This window comes from Chiloscyllium plagiosum, unplaced genomic scaffold, assembly GCF_037043375.1.
Source record: "Chiloscyllium plagiosum isolate Xiang-an unplaced genomic scaffold, Cpla_swu_hap1 HiC_scaffold_24, whole genome shotgun sequence".
NCBI classification, from domain to species: domain Eukaryota; kingdom Metazoa; phylum Chordata; class Chondrichthyes; order Orectolobiformes; family Hemiscylliidae; genus Chiloscyllium; species Chiloscyllium plagiosum.
Window position 1 is genome coordinate 59,750,798 of NW_028270162.1, and position 7,500 is coordinate 59,758,297.

Sequence of the window (7,500 nt, forward strand, 5' to 3'; positions counted from 1 at the left end):
TGTGTGTGTACGTGTACGTGTGTGTGTACGTGTACGTGTGTGTGTGTGTGTACGTGTACGTGTGTGTACGTGTACGTGTGTGTACGTGTACGTGTATGTATGTGTGTACGTGTGTGTGTGTACGTGTGTGTGTGTACGTGTACGTGTGTGTACGTGTACGTGTGTGTACGTGTACGTGTACGTGTGTGTACGTGTACGTGTGTGTACGTGTACGTGTACGTGTGTGTGTACGTGTACGTGTACGTGTATGTGTGTACGTGTGTGTGTGTACGTGTGTGTGTGTGTACGTGTGTGTGTACGTGTACGTGTGTGTGTACGTGTACGTGTGTGTGTGTGTGTACGTGTACGTGTGTGTACGTGTACGTGTGTGTACGTGTACGTGTGTGTACGTGTACGTGTACGTGTACGTGTGTGTGTACGTGTACGTGTACGTGTATGTGTGTACGTGTGTGTGTGTACGTGTGTGTGTGTGTACGTGTGTGTGTGTACGTGTGTGTGTGTACGTGTGTGTGTGTGTGTACGTGTGTGTGTGTGTGTACGTGTGTGTGTGTACGTGTGTGTGTGTGTACGTGTGTGTGTGTGTACGTGTGTGTGTGTGTGTGTACGTGTGTGTGTGTGTGTGTACGTGTGTGTGTCTGTGTGTGTACGCGTGTACGTCTGTGTGAGTACGCGTGTACGTGTGTGTGTGTGTACGTGTGTGTGTGTGTACGTGTGTGTGTGTACGTGTGTGTGTGTACGTGTGTGTGTGTGTGTACGTGTGTGTGTGTGTGTACGTGTGTGTGTGTACGTGTGTGTGTGTACGTGTGTGTGTGTGTACGTGTGTGTGTGTGTACGTGTGTGTGTGTGTGTGTACGTGTGTGTGTCTGTGTGTGTACGCGTGTACGTCTGTGTGAGTACGCGTGTACGTGTGTGTGTGTGTACGTGTGTGTGTGTGTACGTGTGTGTGTGTGTTCGTGTACGTGTGTGTACGTGTACGTGTGTGTGTGTACGTGTACGTGTGTGTGTGTACGTGTGTGCGTGTACGTGTACGTGTGTGTGTGTACGTGTGTGTGTGTGTGTACGTGTACTTGTGTGTGTGTGTGTACGTGTACTTGTGTGTGTGTGTGTACGTGTACGTGTGTGTGTGTGTGTACGTGTACGTGTGTGTACGTGTACGTGTGTGTGTACGTGTACGTGTGTGTGTGTGTGTACGTGTACGTGTGTGTACGTGTACGTGTGTGTGTACGTGTACTTGTGTGTGTGTGTGTACGTGTACGTGTGTGTGTGTACGTGTGTGTGTGTGTACGCGTGTGTGTGTGTGTGTGTACGCGTGTGTGTGTAAGTGTGTACGTGTGTGTGTGTGTACGTGTGTGTGTGTACACGTGTGTACGTGTGTGTGTGTGTGTGTGTGTGTACGTGTGTGTGTGTACGTGTGTGTGTGTACGTGTGTACGTGAGTGTGTGTGTACGTGAGTGTGTGTGTACGTGAGTGTGTGTGTACGTGTGTGTGTGTGTACGTGTGTGTGTGTGTGTGCGTGTGTGTGTGTGTACGTGTACGTGTGTGTGTGTGTACGTGTGTGTGTGTACGTGTGTGTGTGTACGTGTACGTGTGTACGTGTACGTGTGTGTGTGTACGTGTACGTGTATGTGTGTGTACGTGTACGTGTGTGTACGTGTGTGTGTGTACGTGTGTGTGTGTGTGTACGTGTGTGTGTGTACGTGTGTGTGTGTGTGTACGTGTGTGTGTACGTGTGTGTGTGTACGTGTGTACGTGTGTGTGTGTACGTGTACGTGTGTGTGTGTACGTGTGTGTGTGTGTACGTGTACGTGTGTGTACGTGTGCGTGTACGTGTGTGTGTGTGCGTGTACGTGTGTGTGTGCGTGTACGTGTGTGTACGTGTGCGTGTACGTGTGTGTGTACGTGTGTGTGTGTGTGTACGTGTGTGCGTGCGTGTACGTGTGTGTGTGTACGTGTGTGCGTGCGTGTACGTGTGTGTGTGTACGTGTACGTGTGTGTGTACGTGTGTGTGTGTACGTGTACGTGTACGTGTGCGCGTGTGTATACGTGTGTGTGTGTACGTGTGTGTACGTGTGTGTGTACGTGTGTGTGTACGTGTGTACGTGTACGTGTGTGTGTGTACGTGTACGTGTGTCTGTGTGTGTGTACGTGTGTGTGTGTGTACGTGTACGTGTGTGTGTACGTGTACGTGTGTGTACGTGTGTGTGTGTACGTGTACGTGTGTGTGTGTACGTGTGTGTGTGTACGTGTACGTGTGTGTGTACGTGTACGTGTGTGTGTGTGTGTATGTGTGTGTATGTGTGTGTGTATGTGTACATGTGTGTGTACGTGTACGTGTGTGTGTGTGTACGTGTGTGTACGTGTGTGTGTGTGTACGTGTACGTGTGTGTGTGTGGACGTGTACGTGTGTGTGTGTGTGTACGTGTACGTGTGTGCACGTGTAGGTGTGTGTGTGTGTACGTGTACGTGTGTGTGTGTGTGTACGTGTGTGTGTGTGTACGTGTACGTGTGTGTGTGTGTACGTGTACGTGTGTGTGTGTGTACGTGTACGTGTACGTGTGTGTGTGTGTACGTGTACGTGTGTGTGTGTGTACGTGTTCGTGTGTGTACGTGTACGTGTGTGTGTGTGTACGTGTGTGTGTGTGTACGTGTGTGTGTGTGTGTACGTGTGTGTGTGTGTACGTGTGTGTGTGTGTGTACGTGTACGTGTGTGTTTGTGTACGTGTGTTTGTGTGTGTGAACGTGTGTGTGTGTACGTGTACGTGTGTGTGTGTGTACGTGTACGTGTGTGTGTATACGTGTACGTGTGTGTGTGTGTACGTGTACGTGTACGTGTGTGTGTGTACGTGTACGTGTGTGTGTGTGTACGTGTACATGTGTGTGTGTGTATACGTGTACGTGTGTGTGTGTGTACGTGTACGTGTGTGTACGTGTACGTGTGTGTGTACGTGTACGTGTGTGTGTGTGTACGTGTGTGTACGTGTACGTGTGTGTGTACGTGTACGTGTGTGTGTGTGTACGTGTGTGTGTGTACGTGTACGTGTGTGTACGTGTACGTGTGTGTGTGTACGTGTGTGTGTGTGTACGTGTGTGTGTGTACGTGTGTGTGTACGTGTGTGTGCGTGTGTGTGTACGTGTGTGTGTGTGTGTGTACGTGTACGTGTGTGTGTGTACGTGTACGTGTGTGTGTGTACGTGTGTGTGTACGTGTACGTGTGTGTACGTGTACGTGTACGTGTGTGTGTACGTGTACGTGTGTGGGTACGTGTACGTGTGTGGGTACGTGTACGTGTGTGTGTGTGTACGTGTGTGTGTACGTGTACGTGTGTGTGTACGTGTACGTGTGTGTGTGTGTGTACGTGTGTGTACGTGTGTGTGTGTGTGTACGTGTGTACGTGTGTGTGTGTACGTGTACGTGTGTGTGTGTGTACGTGTGTGTGTGTACGTGTACGTGTGTGTGTGTGTACGTGTGTGTGTGTGCGTGTGTGTGTACGTGTGTGTGTGCGCGTGTACGTGTACGTGTGTGTGTACGTGTACGTGTGTGTACGTGTGCGTGTGTGTGTACGTGTACGTGTGCGAGTGTGTGTGTGTTTGTGTGTGTGTATACGTGTGTGTGTGTGTATACGTGTGTGTGTGTGTGTACGTGTGTGTGTGTACGTGTGTGTATATGTACGTGTGTGTGTACGTGTGTACGTGTGTGTGTATGTGTGTACGTGTACGTGTGTGTGTGTGTTCGTGTGTGTGTACGTATACGTGTGTGTGTGTGTACGTGTACATGTGTGTGTGTACGTGTACGTGTGTGTGTACGTGTACGTGTGTGTGTGTACGTGTGTGTGTACGTGTACGTGTGTGTGTGTGTGTACGTACGTGTGTGTGTGTACGTGTACGTGTGTACGTGTGCGTGTGTACGTGTACGTGTGTGTATGTGTGTGTGTGTACGTGTACGTGTGTACGTGTACGTGTACGTGTGTGTGTACGTGTACGTGTGTGTGTATACGTGTGTGTGTGTGTGTACGTGTGTGTGTGTGTGCGTGTACGTGTGTGTGTGTGCGTGTACGTGTGTGTGTGTACGTGTACGTGTGTGTGTGTGTGTACGTGTACGTGTGTGTGTGTGTACGTGTACGTGTGTGTACGTGTACGTGTGTGTGTGTACGTGTGTGTGTGTGTACGCGTGAGTGTGTGTGTGTACGTGTACGTGTGTGTGTGTACGTGTGTGTGTGTACGTGTGTGTGTGTACGTGTGTGTGTGTGTACGTGTGTGTGTGTGTACGTGTGTGTGTGTGTACGTGTGTGTGTGTACGTGTGTGTGTACGTGTACGTGTGTGTGTACGTGTGTGTGTACGTGTACGTGTGTGTGTGTACGTGTGTGTGTACGTGTGTGTGTGTACGTGTGTGTGTGTGTGTGTGTGTACGTGTGTGTGTGTGTGTACGTGTGTGTGTGTGTGTGTACGTGTGTGTGTACGTGTACGTGTGTGTGTACGTGTGTGTGTACGTGTACGTGTGTGTGTACGTGTATGTGTGTGTACGTGTACGTGTGTGTGTGCACGTGTATGTGTGTGTACGTGTACGTGTGTGTGTGCACGTGTACGTGTGTGTGTACGTGTACGTGTGTGTGTGTGTGTACGTGTGTGTGTGTGTGTACGTGTGTGTGTACGTGTGTGTGTACGTGTACGTGTGTGTGTGTACGTGTGCGTGTGTGTACATGTACGTGTACGTGTGTGTGTGTACGTGTGTGTGTACGTGTACGTGTGTACATGTACGTGTACGTGTGTGAGTACGTGCACGTGTGTGTGTGTGTGTACGTGTACGTGTGTGTGTGTGTACGTGTAGGTGTGTGTTTGTGTACGTGTAGGTGTGTGTGCACGTGTGTGTGTACGTGTACGTGTGTGTACGTGTGTGTGTGTGTACGTGTACGTGTGTGTGTACGTGTACGTGTGTGTGTGTACGTGTGTGTGTGTACGTGTGTGTGTGTACGTGTGTGTGTGTGTGTGTACGTGTGTGTGTGTGTACGTGTGTACGTGTGTGTGTGTACGTGTGTGTGTGTGTACGTGTGTGTGTACGTCTACGTGTGTGTGTACGTGTACGTGTGTGTGTCCGTGTACGTGTGTGTGTGTACGTGTATGTGTGTGTACGTGTACGTGTGTGTGTGCACGTGTACGTGTGTGTGTGCACGTGTACGTGTGTGTGTGCACGTGTACGTGTGTGTGTGTGTGTACGTGTGTGTGTGTGTGTACGTGTGTGTGTGTGTGTACGTGTGTGTGTGTACGTGTGTGTGTGTACGTGTGTGTGTGTGTACGTGTGTGTGTGTACGTGTGCGTGTGTGTACATGTACGTGTACGTGTGTGTGTGTACGTGTGTGTGTGTACGTGTACGTGTGTGTGTACGTGTACGTGTGTACATGTACGTGTACGTGTGTGAGTACGTGCACGTGTCTGTGTGTGTGTACGTGTACGTGTGTGTGTGTGTACGTGTAGGTGTGTGTTTGTGTACGTGTACGTGTGTGTGCACGTGTGTGTGTACGTGTACGTGTGTGTGGACGTGTGTGTACGTGTACGTGTGTGTGTGTACGTGTGCGTGTGTGTGTGTGCGTGTACGTGCGTGTGTGTGCGTGTGTGTACGTGTGTGTGTACGTGTGTGTGTGTGATTAGATTAGATTACAGTGTGGAAACAGGCCCTTCGGCCCAACAAGTCCACATCGCCCCGCCGAAGCGAAACCCACCCATACCCCTACATTTACCCCTTACCTAACACTACAGGTAATTTAGTATGGCCAATTCACCTGACCCTGCACATCTTTGGATTGTGGGAGGAAACCGGAGCACCCGGAGGAAACCCACGCAGACACGGGGAGAACGTGCAAACTCCACACAGTCAGTCGCCTGAGGCGGGAATTGAACCCGGGTCTCTGGCGCTGTGAGGCAGCAGTGCTAACCACTGTACCACCGTGCCGCCGTGGTGTGATTTCTTTCACCCTCACTGCTACTATCTATCTTCTATGGTTAAGCCATCTTATCTGCTCATTGTGGATCCCATGTGACTTCATGTTTTCTGTTAGCCAGCAATGAGGAACCTTCTCAAAGGCCTTGCTAAAGCCTACATAAACATCTATCACCCTGTCCTCAACAATTATCTTTGCTACTTCCACAAAAAACTCAAATAGGTGTATGATAAACAACCTTCTTGCACAAAGCCATGTTGTTTATCATTAATCAGTCCATATTTTTCCAAATGTGGGCAAATTCTGTTCCTAAAATCTTTTCCAACAATTTCTTTACCACTGATGGAAGACTATCAAGCTGTAATTTGCAGGATTATCACTGTTGACCTTCTTAAACAAAGGCACAATGTTTCTCCAGATATTCTCCAGATCTCTTGAGACTAAAGATACAAAGATTTCATACAAGGCCTCAGCAAATTCCTCACCTGACTCCCTCAGCATTCTGGGATAGATCCCATCAAGTTTCGGATTTGTATACCTCAATACCTTTCCAAACATGCAACACCATCTCCTTTTTAATATTGACATGACCTATAATATCTATGTAACTGTCCCAACTACCATCCACTATGTCCTTCTCCTTTGTGAATACCGACGCAAAGCATTTGCTAAGGACGTCACCTACTTCCTCTGGCTCCATACGTGTGTGTGTGTGTACGTGTGTGTGTGTGTGTACGTGTACGTGTGTGTGTGTCTATACGTGTACGTGTGTGTATGTGTACGTGTGTGTGTGTGTGTGTGTACGTGTGTGTGTGTGTGTGTACGTGTACGTGTGTGTGTACGTGTGTGTGTGTGTATACGTGTACGTGTGTGTGTGTCTATACGTGTACGTGTGTGTATGTGTACGTGTGTGTGTGTGTGTGTGTACATGTACGTGTGTGTGTGTGTACGTGTACGTGTGTGTGTACGTGTACGTGTGTGAGTACGTGTGTGTGTGTGTGTACGTGTGTGTGTGTGTGTACGTGTGTGTGTGTGTGTACGTGTGTATGTGTGTACGTGTACGTGTGTGTACGTGTGTGTGTGTGTACGTGTACGTGTGTGTGTACGTGTACGTGTGTGTGTACGTGTACGTGTGTGTGTACGTGTACGTGTGTGTGTACGTGTACGTGTGTGTGTACGTGTACGTGTGTGTGTACGTGTACGTGTGTGTTTACGTGTACGTGTGTGTGTGTACGTGTGTGTGTGTGTGTACGTGTGTGTGTACGTGTACGTGTACGTGTGTGTGTACGTGTGTGTGTACGTGTACGTGTACGTGTGTGTGTACGTGTGTGTGTACGTGTACGTGTGTGTGTGTACGTGTGTGTGTGTGTACGTGTACGTGTGTCTGTGTGTGTGTACGTGTGTCTGTGTGTGTGTACGTGTGTGTGTACGTGTACGTGTGTGTGTACGTGTACGTGTATGTGTACGTGTACGTGTGTGTGTGTGTACGTGTGTGTGTACGTGTACGTGTGTGTGTACGTGTACGTGTGTACGTGTGTGTGTACGTGTGTGTGTACGTGTGTTTGTG